The sequence below is a fragment of the Struthio camelus genome, chromosome W (genome assembly GCF_040807025.1).
Source record: "Struthio camelus isolate bStrCam1 chromosome W, bStrCam1.hap1, whole genome shotgun sequence".
Lineage (NCBI taxonomy): Eukaryota > Metazoa > Chordata > Aves > Struthioniformes > Struthionidae > Struthio > Struthio camelus.
The window spans coordinates 13,306,533-13,320,894 of record NC_090981.1 but is presented as its reverse complement, the minus strand read 5'-3'; the positions used below and the strand labels follow the sequence as shown (position 1 = coordinate 13,320,894).

The following is a 14,362-nucleotide window of genomic DNA, read 5'->3' as shown; positions in this document are numbered from 1 at the left end:
CAGTTAGCATTGTTAATATGGAAATTTGTGTTCATGTATTTTTCCTGATGGTCTCTAAAAGTCCACAGAATATCTATTCCATGTGCTGGCAAACTTTAAGGAAGAGGCAGAAAATGACTCTTTTCTCTGTTAATGGTTTTCATCAGAATTAAAAAAATATATATTGTGAATGTAATATATCCTTATTACAGCTTAGAGACTGTAAACTTGTGGACCTCTCTGAATGTCCCTTTATAGTAATAAAACATATAAAGGTTTATTGAATGGGCAGCTGGCATGCCAGTTGTCCAGGAAAGGATGACAAAAATCTTTCTAATGCAGTTTTACATGCACATACTATTGCACTCTATCAAACACATCTATCAATAAAAAACCCTTAAATTAGTTGATATAATTTGGTACACTACATCAGAAGTATTAACATAGGTTAAAGTAAAGACCTTTCCAAAACAAGAGCTTAGACAAAATTTGTTTTCAGCTTGATTTCAGTGCTGTTTAAATTAGTATTTTGCCTTTGAGTATTAAAGAAAAATAGCTTAAAATGATATAAATAAATCTCAGTATAGCATTAAAGGTTACATTTGAGCCACTCCAAGAAATCAGCTATACATATGCATGGTAACTATGGTTTCTGCATACCAATAATCCAGCACTATATATTCTTGAAAAGGAGAGTGACATCAAAACCACTAAGCATTTCAGGGATTCAGTAATACAAACTGATTTTGACTTCTTATTTCAGATATGGAGGTTTGTTTAATTGACAAATTGGAATTTATTTCCTTGTCAACTATATCTTTCAATGACCAATCATCATCCAGCCCTGAAATAAATGTTACCTGATTAAAGTAGTAAAGGTTAAAACATTTAAAACACATGTTGTAGATCTCAGAAATCAAGTCAAGATTTATAAGTGTAAGAATTATTAGAAGATTTATGAAATCTGCCCCAAACAAATTAATTCATCAGTTTAGTCAAAGGCCTGCCAATGAATTCAAGAGCCTTTCAAGAAATGGAACATCTGTTGCATATTTAAAGGTTCTTTTTATATGTGAATGTAGTGGATTATTCTTTCTGAGATGGGATACACAGTTTACATAAATGTATTTGGGAGTTAATTTGGAATTGCTCTCATGTCTTTGATGATCGGGGTAATTCATGGAGGATTCTAACAATTACTAGTCCTCAAGCCTTTGGAGTGATTGAAGAGAATTTGATTTTGAGTGAAGTTGAAAGATACATACATAAATCTGGGTAATGACATGGTCAAAATGACCTATTACCTCATAAGAGTTAATAATAGTCTTCCTCTTTTTTAAAGGAATCAAGATTATATGGCTTTTTAGGAACAAGATGGAAGTCTCTCTGCCTTCTGTGATCTTTCTGGGATGATGTAATAATTTAGGCTCTAATTTATCCCAGCATTAACTACTGACTAATCTCATTCTGTTTTAGAAAATCACTTAAGCTAAGGCTTAACTGAAAAGAATTTAAGTGGTTCACTGTCTTGTTGCAAAAGGATGGTACTAAGAAAATCTGAATTGAGCAAAAGTTTAAGCACTTGTTTTTTTCTCCTATGTAGCTTGTCCTAAGACACCATATTTCTATTTTTAATGAACACCCTAGATTCTGTAGGAAACTGACTTGATTGTGCTATTTTGTACTAGCTAAATTAACTTCATATACATACAAATATAGCCACCTAATTGAGATTTTTTTAATCTGTATTTTGCCTAAAGTATTCTAACAAGACATTACATCCATGTAAATGAATACAAATGCTATTCATATCGCACAGAAGATGTGAAACCTCAAGTTAACAATTTGACTTAGGAGACCTCTCCTCTATTTTCATATTCTCTGGTGGCTGAAGATATCTATTTATTTTTATGGCCCCAGTAGTTGTAGTAGTTAGATGATAAACATCAGTGAAATCATGATAACTGCACATCTGTCTAACAGAATTATTCCCTCACAACCTATACACACAGAGCTGGGTACGTGACAAGTTAATCTATTCTTTAAGAAACAAATTATACATGCAGTATGAGTGAGTGGCTGTGATAAGAATGCTCTTGGGAACATTCATTTTGCTATTTGTATCTGTGACTGCAGGTTTGGATTTTCTCCATGTTCTTTTTATTTTGTCAAAGTCAATGGGCTACATTTGATAATTGGCCTAGGGAGACAATTACTTATGCCTTACTTATAACTGAGGGCCCATATGGAGAGATTCAGGCTCTAGGGCTGATCAGGAAGGGACAGTTGGGTTTGAAAAGGGGCTGGTAAGCACTAGACTGGTGGTGGGAAGACTTGGGCACTAGACTTGAATGTTGTGGGAAGACTCTGGTAGGCCTGTATAGAAAGCAGAAGAAATCAAATGCTCTATATTTTTGTACTTATCTGTTGTTTTGTTTTGTTTTGTTTTGTTTTCCTTTTGGCTTTATTTACTAGCCACATTTACAGTATGAATTTTCTTTGTTTAGGGAAGGAGAAATGAAGCATTTTGTGTGAGAGAGCACTATGCTGAAGGTCACAGAATCACAGAATCACAGAATCGTTTAGGTTGGAAGGGACCTCTGGAGATCATCTAGTCCAACCTCCCTGCTCAAGCAGGGACCTCTAGAGCATATTGCCCAGGATCACATCCAGACGGGTTTTGAATATCTCCAGGGAAGGAGACTCCACTACCTCTCTGGGCAACCTGTTCCAATGCTCTGTCACCCTCACAGTGAAGAAGTTTTTTCTCAGGTTTAGGTGGAACTTCCTGTGGTTAAGGTCGCTCCACTGCTCAATGCTGCCCTGTGACAGTGCAACTAAATGGATTACAAGTTTACTTAAAGTCAGCAAACAATCGTCTTCAGAAACAAAGTATTCTTTCAAAATCCAATAAATGTTTCCCTTCTTTCGCCCTGGTCTGTTCCTTAAAATGTGTTAGCAAAACCAGAGTGATTTTAAACTAATTTGATAGCAAATATTACACAGAAGAGAGAAATTTGTTCTATTTAAAAATGAAGAAAATTTATTAAGGATGGGATACAATCTCAGAGTAAGAGTGAATAATTGTTTTTTATTTGGTTTCAATAAATTTTTTAAGGAAGCCTAGTACCCACTTTAGAGGTAAATTCAAGCTAGAAAAAACATAAACGTTTTTGATAGTGAGGGTAATTATTTTTTAATCATATATTCTTTCTTTTTGAGGTTTATAAATAAATTATTCTATATGCTATATCTAAAAAAATTTGGGATCAACATAGAATTTACTGCATAAGGTGAAGCTTAGAAAATAATTAAAACAGTGAGATTCAAAGTAATTGAGGATATGTTTACAGCTGAGGAAGTTATGTATGTTTGATTTGGACAGTAAGGCTTAGTTATTATGGCAATGGACTTACTATTTCATTTTATTAGCTTGTATTTGTTGATACTTGTATTTGAATAGCTTTGATTATAAAGTAGGAATGGGTTTCAGCTTGTTTGGGTAGCAGTGACATAGCATATGCGTGTATGTGCATGTGTACAAACTGATAGATGACATGTTATTTTGAATAAAACTAACAGAGAAGTTATGTATTGCAGTGATCAGGTACCTGACAACAATTGTAAGTGACATTAACCCAATAAAAGGCATGCACGGCAACTTAATTCTTCATTTAAAATATAATGTATTTCTTAAATTAAATTAACTTTGAATATAACTGGCTTAATAATTCCTTTGATGCTTCAGAAACCGTATCGTGGTATTTTTCCAATTTTACTTTTATCTTCAATTTTATACATAAGGGAAGACTAACAAATCCACCAGTGGTTTTACTGCTATTGTAATGGATCTATCTGTGGCTGGTGTTACAAAAAGTTTCAGGTTTTTACAAAACAGTCACCATTGGAAAGGGAACCAAAAATTTGTTTAAATCAAATATATATTTTGCAGTACATTTCACATTGTGTTATAAATTGTGTCTGTATTTGGGTTACTAGTTTAATAAATACATCTGTTATATTGAGAGCTGATTCAGCAGAAATAATCTCTGACATACTGGTCCCAGACGTTTGTGGTTTCTGGCACCAATGGCAGTCTGATCTTCCTAGTAAAAGAGGTTAGCAGATTTCAGCGTTGGGGGAATAATCCCCCAAGAACAAAAATATCCCTGCCTTCTAAATGAGCATTCAGTATTCTTACATGCTTTGTGGGACCTGACTGATGAATTGTTTGACAGTCACTATTTGTTTAGCTCTAGTTTACCTCTTTAACACATTTGTACACAGCTATAACGTTCCTCCAAATATTGCCACTTAATCAAGCTACCCTATTTTGCTAGATGTGTTGTATGAATAACACTGAGAAGAAACACAAGAAATAACTTGTAGAAAGCACTGCATTCTATTCAAAGTATTGGAACTGGATTTTTTTGTTTAAGCAGGAGTCAAATCTTTTAACTGAGCTTCAGAGTTGCTTTCTACCATGGTTTTTTTTGGTATGTGTGTATGTCTGCACGTTTCCTTAAAAAAAGTAACACATCAGGTTATGGCTAGCACAATTAATGAGCTAAATTGCTTAAAATAAGCCAGAAAGAAAAAAAGTTTTATTTTTCTTAACTTTTATCTTTTATCTTAACTATATACATTTTCCTTTATTTTTGATCATCACAGGACCCTAGCAAATCACAGTTGGCATTGCATTTCCAAAGCAACCTTATGGTTTTATTTGATTAGTGATATTTTGGCTAGGTTTGACCTGATGATTAAGTCAGATGGCTGTTTACAAGGGTTGTGCATTCCAGGTTTTGTGATTTTACATATGAAAGATGCATGTCCAGCCTTCCATACCAGATCACATTTACAGCTTATCTGCTGTTAAGAAGGCCTTAGAATCGTGACTCTCTTATCCCTCGAGGACAACTGGCCATCAGTTACCAAGAAAAAGTAAATAAAAACCTGTGTCTTTCCCTCTCTTTTTGTGTGTGTTTTAATTATTTCCTTTCATGTTTTGGTGTCAGTCAAAACTCAAGAAACTGAACTTAAGCTGGAGGAAGGAAATTTTTTGTATTTTTTCCTGAAGGGAAAATGGGATTACTGGAACCAAATTCAGCTGTAATCTCCATAAACCATTTCTATGACTATTATTCCTAATGGAAAGCTCTGTTCCATTTCTGAAATAATTTTTATTTGCAAAATGAAATGTGAAACACATAATAAAAGATCTTCTGAAGAGCAATTATGCTGATTTGGTTTAACCAGGCCCAGTGTATGACTGAGACTGGTCCACAAGTCTTTCAAACGTTCACGTATTTTTCTGAAACATTCAAAACCGTTCTATGCAAATATCTGTTACAAATCCAATGGAGCTGACAAGCCTTATTATCCAGTTCCCACTCCAGGCAATCATGAAATCTGAGTGTTGCTGACATGATGCATTTATATACAATATTTATTTAAGGACAAAACTTTACATTTTCCTCAAGTCACCCTTTAACCAGACACTCTAGGGAAATGAATCAATACTTTGCAACAGTTGTGGAATCAGTCTCTCAGGTTTATTCAAGTTGAATAACACATCATCTGACAGATGAACTTTAAAGGACAATTTTGCAGCACGTAATAAGAATTATATTATCCTGGCTTCTGAGAGTTTAGGAAGATTTAGGACCGCGCAGTCTGTTTCTGAGAGAGAATGAGTTGACAATACAAGGGATATCTAATATATTGATTTAAACTCTTGAAACGTTATCTATTTTTTATACTAAAGTGTTGTGCAGCATTCACAGTCATGCTTAGCATTTCTAGGCTTTTACTTTTACTACTGAGGACAGGAAAGAGAAAAATGACTTGAAGATCTTCTAACTGAGTCATGAGATTCCTGTTTGCCCATTTCGCCAGCCTGTTGTGGTTCCTCTTGAATGGCAGAATAACTCCTGGTGTATTAGCCATTCCTCCCAATTTTGTATCATCTGCAAACTTGCTGAGGGTGCACTCTGTCCCATCATTTAGGTCATTAATGAAAATGCTCTGGCCAGTACTGGCCCCAGTATTGACCCTGGTGTATACCACTAGTGACTGGACTACAGCTGGACTTTGTGCTGCTGATCACAACCCTTTAAGTCTGGCAGTTCAGCCAGTTTTCAATCCATCTCACTGTCCATTTATCTAGTCCGTACTTCATCAGTTTGTCTGTGAGAATGTTATGGGAGACAGAGTCGAAAGCCTTGCTGAAGTCAAGATAAGCAACATTCACTGCTCTCCCCTCATCCACAGAGCCAGTCATTTCATTGTGGAAGGCTATTGGGATGGTCAGGCATGATTTCCCCTTCCTAAATCCATGCTGACTACTCCCAATCACCTTCTTGTCATTAATATGTTTGGAAATGGCTTCCAGGAGGAGTTGCTCCATCACTTTCCCATGGATGGAAGTAAGGCTGACCAGCCTGTAGTTCTCTGGATCCTCCTTCTTGCCCTTCTTTAAGATAGAAGTGACATTTGCTTTCTTCCAGTCCTCAGGAACCTCCACCAATCACCCTGACTTTTCAAAGATAATCGAGAGTGGCCTCAAAATGATATCGGCCAGCTCCCTCAGCATTCATAAGGGCATCCCATCAGGTCTCATGGACTTCTGTATGTCCAATTGTTTAAATGTTCCCTAATGATCCTCCTCAACTAACAGTAAGTCTTCCTTGCTCTGGACTTCCCCATAGGTCTCAGGGGCCTGGGATTCCTGAAGGCAAATCTTACCAGTGAAGACAGAGATGAAGAAGGCATTGAGTACCTTGGCCTCTTCCATGCCCCATTCAGCCGCAGGCCCACATTTTTCATCTTCATTTGACTGCTTGATATACCTTTAGAAGCCCTTCTAGTTGCTTTCCATGTTCCTCGCCAGATTCAACTCAAGGTGGACTTTGGCTTTCCTAATCTTCTCTCTGCATGTTCAGACTGTATACTCCACCTGGGTCACCTCTTGCATGCTTCCTTTTTATGTTTGAATTTTGTCAGGAGCAACTTGTTGATCCATGCAGGCCTCCTGCTGCCTTTGCTTGATTTTCTGCACATCAGGATGAATGGTTCTTGAGCTTGAAGGAGGTGATCCTTGAAAATCAACCAGCTCTCCTTGACTCTTCTTCTCTCCAGCATGTATGCCATGGGATTCTTACAAGCAGGTCCCTGAACAGGCCAAAGTCTGCTCTCCTGAAGTCCAGGGCTGTGATCCTATTTGCCTTGTTCCCTTCTCTCAGGATCCTAAACTCCATCCTTTCATGGTCACTGCAGTCAAGGCTGCCCCCAACTTTCACATTCCTGACCAGTTCTTCCATGTTTGTAAGTATGAGGCCCAGCTGGGAATCTCTGCTTGTTGGCTCCTCAATCACCCATGTCAGGAGGTTATCACCAATGCACTCAGAAACCTCCTGGTCTGCTTGAGCCCTGCTGCATTGCCCTTCCAGCAAATCATTGGGGTGGTTACAGACCCCTGTGAGGAGGACGAGGGCCTGCAAACGTGAGGCTTCTTCCAATTGTCTGAAGAAGGCCTCATCTACTTTTTCTTCCTAATCAGGTGGTCTGTAGCAGACATCCACCACAATGTTGTCCTCATGTTGGTCTGCCCTCTAATACTAACTCATAAGCTCTCAGCTGGCTCCTCACCCACCCCCAGGCAGCGTCCCATGCATCCCCACTGTTCTCTCACATAAAGGGTCAACCCCCATCCTCGCTGTCCCAGCCTCTCCTTCCTAAACAGCCTGTATCCATCCACAGAAGCACTTCAGTCGGGTGAGCTATCCCGCCATGTTTCCATAATCCTGATGAGATCGTAGCCCTGCAACTGCACACAAGGGCTCTAATTCCTCCTGTTTGTTCCCTATGTTGCGTGTGTTAGCATACAGGCACTTCAGAGCACCCAGTCATGCTGATTTCCACAAAGAAGTATGAGAGCTTCTTGAACATTATTAATGGGGAATGTGTAAAATACTGTGGCAAATGAACGCCTGGAAAGACAAAAGGCCTTTCAAAATGTTCATTTCATTTAGTGCATATCACATAACTAAGTTCTCAGTTCCTCTTTGTACCACTTTTAATGCTGCCATTAATATCACTGAATTGAATAACCTCTTCTTTCTTCTAGTATACAGTTAAATGATTGACTTGCATTTTCAACAATTCTAGGCGCCTGTCCTTTCTATGGGTTTCAGTGAGGTCTGCAAATGCTCACTGCATTTGAGGCTCACTAACTTGCTTTGTTTTCAGACATGCTGACATGAAGGTTGCTGTAAATGTAACTAAGCTGCCCCTTTTAGATGCACATCAGTTAATTTATCTCCCCTCTCTATCGAAGCAGAGTGAACAGGAAGGCCACAACATAACATCTGAAATACTTTCAGGGATATAGCACATCTTTAAAAAGTGCTTATCCCCATTATCCTATTCATTTTGGCTTTTATCTGAGTCTAACACTCCTCTTATGAAATCTAAACTAAGTCAAATATGAGTAGAGTTCAAATTTTCATATGCAGTTTGGATAAATATTTGAACTTTTCAGCAATGGCAATAGTTTTTCAAAATGAAATCCTTTTACAAATCTTTATAGAAACATGGTGAGAGATATTTTAGACAGCCTAGCAAATCACTTCTAACTTGAGCTATAAATAATTCCTGAAAGAAGGACTTTTATTTTTAAAAAACTTTTAAAGATACATGACAGAAGTAAATCAATTCACTGGCCTCTGAAAACATTATCATTATGGGCCAGGTCCTATAAGGGTACTGCAGGGCTTTTTTTTTCCAAGTGACATAAGATAGAGAGGCTGCTTGTAATTTGCCGGAAGAACTGTAATGGCAGAGGAAAACTCTCTGTTGGCATAAAGCTAACCAACTGTTCCTGTTAACAGTGCCTTCCTCCCTTTCCTATCCTTCTTGAAGGACAGCATTACAAGAATGTACCTAACTGTAATGGAGACTCATTCTAGTGACTTCAGTGGGATTTTGAAGTACAATTCTGCTTCCAGCTAATCCACTGAGGTCTTACCACTGACTTAAAAGCAGAATGGGATCCTTAGAGTGTAGGCAGAATTTTATTCCCTGTTTGCTTATTAGAAAAATTAAAGTGTTTAAGTAAGAATTTAATCTATTTCTTATTTCATTCTATTGGTGAAGTCATAACACTATATTTGTGACAGTAAAATAACAGCTGTATTCTGCAGGAAAGAGTCTTTATTAAACACATATCTCCATAAGAATCAAATGCAACATAATATCAGTTAAATAAACACCTTGTGGTATAAACACACATTTATCTTCAAGTACAATCCAGTGTAAAAGTCTGCCTTAGAAGAACAGCCTATACTCTTGCTGATTTTTCTAAGATGCTCTGAGGACTGAGGTGTATTAAGTATCTGAGGTCATGATGGAATTACATTGTGTTTATTTTGCCAAGTTTTTTAAATCGGAAATGTCATCCTGTTTGCAGCTTTGGTTTTAGGAGAGTATGGTTCTCGTCACATTCCTTTTGAATGAATGCAGTAAAGCACATGATTGCATATATATTTTTAAAACAATATAATTTATTGGTACTATATTACATTCAATTTTTAAACAACCTCCCCCAATCAATATATGTGATGCCTGATGTTCACATAGTTTATTGTTCCAGAAACTGTATTAGTGCTTTGATGCCAGCTACTCTCCCATTAGTCTAATAGAATTGGTTAATCAAACATAATCCATCTTTTATTTCAGTTAGAACCAAATTCTGGCTAACAGCAAAGACAACTTACAGAAGCAACTTAACGTTGCTTCTGGCTGCAGAAGTCTTCATTACTCTCAGAGCAGGCAGGTAGGAAACAGCACATAGACCCATATATTAGAATCTCTACTGCCTTACCTTGTTTCTGAAAATATTATATGCACAAGGGTGTAGAACTTTGATGAGCCAATCTGGCTATCTATCTTCACCCAATTCTATTGCAGATGCACCAAGGGTCCAGGCTTTTTTCTCTAGTGCTTAATCCTTCCCCAAAATGTCATGAAAGCAATTGAAATTATCAGATTATCAGTAACAATGACAAAGATTCATCACAAACTGATGTATTCTGCATCAAAAAAAGTAATCTAAGTTGCTTTAAAAATGGATCATTTTCATTAGTGAACCTAGTTAATATTGCACTATTAAAAGTACATTAATGTATTTGTCAAAATAATAAGGATGTGGGAACTTAGGCCTTTCCTGTAACATTCTATTAAATTGCTACTGACATATGAGGCAAGCTGGCTAGATGTCTTGGTGGGGGTTGAATTTTTTTGATAAGAATAAGATGGTTGTTAATTATTGAGTTTATAATTTATGAGGTGTTACTGCATCCAGTTAAGCTCTTCTGATAATGGACAGACATGGGACTGTTGTGGAAACTGGGCCTCTATCACTTAAGTCTTGCCCCCAAAAGCTATATCTTGTTGCACGTATGTTATAAAATTTACCATAACTTACTCATCTTTCCTCTTTATAATACAAATTGTAAGACTGCTCTCTGAGTACCACAGTTACACATTCCATCAACTATTCTCCCTGCTTGCTTACTATTACAATTTCTTCTTAGAGAATAACTTTAGATCCCTTTTTTGTTATGGATTTTGCTACAGATAAAGGCTGCAGTGGGAAGAAATTCAGTTACAGGATATTTAGTATACATCAAGATGCCAAATAATTACCTCTCGCTTGGTCTCAAGGGCTGCTTTTATGGCATTTGTCAAAAGCTAGCTGTTGTCTTGTATTTCAGGCTGGAATACAGACTAGAGTCTAGAAGCAAGAAAAATAAAAATAGGTGAGTAATCTGACACCTTACTGAGAACACTGGTGCATTACCCAATAAATTAAAAGGAAAATATTTAACATTAAAGTGGGCATTTATCACAAGACCCCATCCTTGCTTTGGGGCTTGATGTTTGAACACGTAATCAAATACAATGCTAATCTTTTTTGGAGCATGCTAACTATTTTTGAGAGAAAAAAGTCTCTGCAAACTCAACAGTTTTCAGGCATTCATTTGACTATGTTCTTGGAGTACAAGATGATACAAGTAGAGTGACATAGGATTGTGTCTAAAGCTGATTACAATTTTCTTGCAGATATTAGGTTCTCTTAATACTGCACAGGACACTACTCTCTTTTCAGCAACTTAAACCAGTAAGGATAAAATTAGCCAATAACCAACTTATGACACAGTAACAAGATTTGTAGATTATATTAAGTAATTCACAGTCTTGTTTAAATAAGGGAACAGTTTCCCTGTTAAATTAACTTGCCTTAAAATGTTCAAAATAATTTATTAAATAACTTCTTTAGTTAGCTTCTTTTGGAGACTACATATAGTATTTGCATGACTTTCACTATCTGGAATATAGTTCTGAGACTTAGAAGGGTTTTTTGTTTAGAATTATTTTTTAAGGGTGGAGAAATTCCATGCCATTCCATATTTATTTATTGATTAACTTTTGTGGAAGCTGTACCAATTTGTTTCCACTTTTATGTTTAGCATTTTATGAAAAAAAAAATTTGGGTGTACTTTATCTCACATTACACTCAGATTCCTTCATTCTTAGACCTTCTAACACATTATGCCATGAGCAAGGAGTCTAACACAAGCGACTAACCCCCCCAGTGATGTGAAAGGAAACACTGCTGTCTGGTCAGAGCGCTACAGTGAAAATTAAGAGACCTGACATGAACCGTTCCTCCTTTGAAAGTGGTGGGTTTGCTATTGAATTAAGGAATTCAGTGCAGCCTGGATTTCTGAAGACTGTGTCCTGTTCCTGGCTCTGCCACTGACCTGGTTTGTGTCATATGACAGGTCTTGTCACTATATTCCTTTATAGAATACTTTAAAGACATAGGGACAAGAAAGAAAGAACTAACAGAACTAAATATTTTATCAGCTGTCTCCCTTTATGCCTTTCTATCAGCCTATACTGCTTCACCGAACATTATGAACCAGTAGCACCAGCTCTAGCATATCCGTAAGCTGGTAACTACTGTTCTGCTTCTGAGTGTTTATTACTGACATTTCAAAAACGGTCTATTTGGTATAGAGATATTTTTAGCCTACAGAAAAATCAAAAAAATAAATTGTTTAGACTACCTCACAGTAAATTTATAATTCAATTTAGGAAGAAAGAGACAAAAATCAGTTATTGGCTTATCTAGTTTGAAAGTTGGTGTTAGGTGCTCTGAAATTGGTACAAGCAACTGGGAAAAAATGTTCAGTGTTCTCTATTTTAAAATGGCTCAGGAAGCTGTAAGATGGTAAATGTTTATTTCTGTTTTCCTTGTTAGTTTCAAATTTGAGGCACTATGTAGAAGCAAGCCATCACCCAGTTCTGGAGTAAAATACATGTGCAAAACACAACTTACTCTGAATTTAAATCTCTGTTGAAAGGAGATGTCCTACTTGCTTGACTTTTTGCTGATTTGAAGGGTTGAGATCAGTTTGTAAAAAAGCAGTCCAACTCAGCCAGTTCTGCTGATAATAAAAGAAGTGCTGTCATCAGCTTCAGCAAGAAAATTTAGCTTTTCAGGAAAAGAAAAAATCTGCAGACTTCAGTATGTTTAAAACAATTTTTAAGAGAGCTGACAGCCTTGAAGATATATGGAAACTGTAGCAACAGTTGAAAGCAGCCTGATTAAATTCCAGCTTGAGTAATTACACCCTGCTGGGCTAAGTTCACCTGTGATGGTATATTTTTCACTTGTAAATTTGCACAACAGCATTATGCACAGCAGATTTCACCTCTATGCATTTTTGTACAGAAACATATTTATTTCTGTGGCTGTACCATGGCATAGCAGCACATAGCCCAGACATTCATCATCCCTGATCCCACACTGGATTTTGCAGGGGACTCTCCTCGCCGGCACCCACAGAGCCATGGCTGCCCTCAGACTAAGCACCTCCAAGTGCCCTGCACAGCAGCACCTCTACCTGTTGCCCATGAAATGTTAGTTAAAACGAGAGCGCTGGGCCGAGGAGCACCTGCCCTCACCACCACCCATGGCGTCTCAGGGGCTGAGGGCTTTGCTCCCACACTAACGGCCCAACGGCCGCGCCTCACAAGACTTCGCCCACACCACCTCCTTTTGCTTCACGGTCGGCTCCTTTAAGAAAAAAATCCCGCGGGGCAGCTCTTCTTGCGATACCCTCCCCCCCCTCCCCCATAAACTTGCAGGCCGAACCTCCAACGCCTGGTGAAGTGGGGGCGCGCACCGCACCGCACCGCACCGCACCGCACCGCACCGCACCGCACCGCACCGCACCGCACCGCACCGCACCGCACCGCACCGCACCGCACCGCACCGCACCGCACCGCACCGGCTGCTACCGCTACCCGGCCCAGCTCCCGACCGTCACTGCCGCCTCGTGCCTAATCTAAGTGGCGCAGGCCCGGGGCGTTACCGCCACCCGGCTGTTAGCGGCGCCTCCTGGCACGAAGTGCCCTAAAATGGCCCCCGGGGGCTGGGGGTGTGCCTGGCGGCTACTGTGTGTTTAACTAGGTTTCCTATGCCCTCTCCTGTGGCACCTTGTTCAGAGGGAAGCGTGTGGCACCTAGCACTACTGAGGAGGTATGTGGGCACTGCATGAGTCCTTTAAACTCCCCTTCAAGTGATACGCCCTGAAGTGGCCTAGCTGTGAGGGCAGGGGCCTGGCTGTCTTCTGTTACCTCTAGTCTCCCTGAATGCCTTAATGAACAGGCTCTGCCGAGGTTTACATGGCCATAAATTAAAATGTGCAATGATGCCCCAGGTAAGTGCCTTTCATTTATCCTTTCAGAGTGACAGTTGGATGTTGATTACTTGTAATGTATGCTGGGGTGGAAAATAATGGTTGAATAAGAGCAGGTCCAAAAGTTACCAGGTGCTTGGTAGTTCACAGTGGGTGTGTGTGCTTCTAGGCACTCCCTGTGGAGAAGAGCATGCCCATAGACCAGTGTTATGGGGGGCAGTTGGCCTAGGGGGGCTTGTTATCTGACAGTAACTTGCATATTCATCTCTGTGCCAAAGCACTGTGAGGCCTTGCCTAGTGAAAAAGCTGAACTGTCTAAATATAAGAAGCACAAGGATGTGTATATGTCTTAGCTTTCAGTGAGAAAGCTCTTTTTAAATCAGCCCTGTTTATAAGAAATGTTCATTTTGAATTTGTTTTTTGGCAAAAGTGGAAATGTGTTGAAGTGAACTCAAAACATCCTGCTTTGGTGTTTTTTGGAAGAAAACATTTTGATTTTTGTTAGTGTTTTTTGCTTAACAATTTTGTATTTAAGCTTGATAATTTAAGAAAGGATTTTTTTTTTTTTTTACTGTATAGCATACTTGAATTTTGAGGTTTTCTTAGGTTTT

General features: G+C 38.5%; 1 protein-coding gene across 4 annotated transcripts in view; it reads right to left on the bottom strand.

Annotated features, from left to right (window-relative positions):
- LOC138064294 (uncharacterized) overlaps positions 1-13,445 on the bottom strand; it is a 56,853-nt gene extending 43,408 nt beyond the window's left edge. The window contains exons 1-3 of one of the 4 annotated variants that reach the window (XM_068926123.1): positions 13,336-13,445; positions 12,386-12,491; positions 10,687-10,774 (exon numbers count right to left, since the gene is read on the bottom strand). The gene's annotated coding sequence lies outside the window, so the exon portion shown is untranslated. Of the gene's footprint in view, positions 1-10,686; positions 10,775-12,385; positions 12,495-13,320 lie in introns of all 4 variants that reach the window. The other 3 variants (XM_068926122.1, XM_068926124.1, XM_068926125.1) reach the window with 3 other exon arrangements.
- Positions 13,446-14,362: the final 917 nt, after the last annotated feature.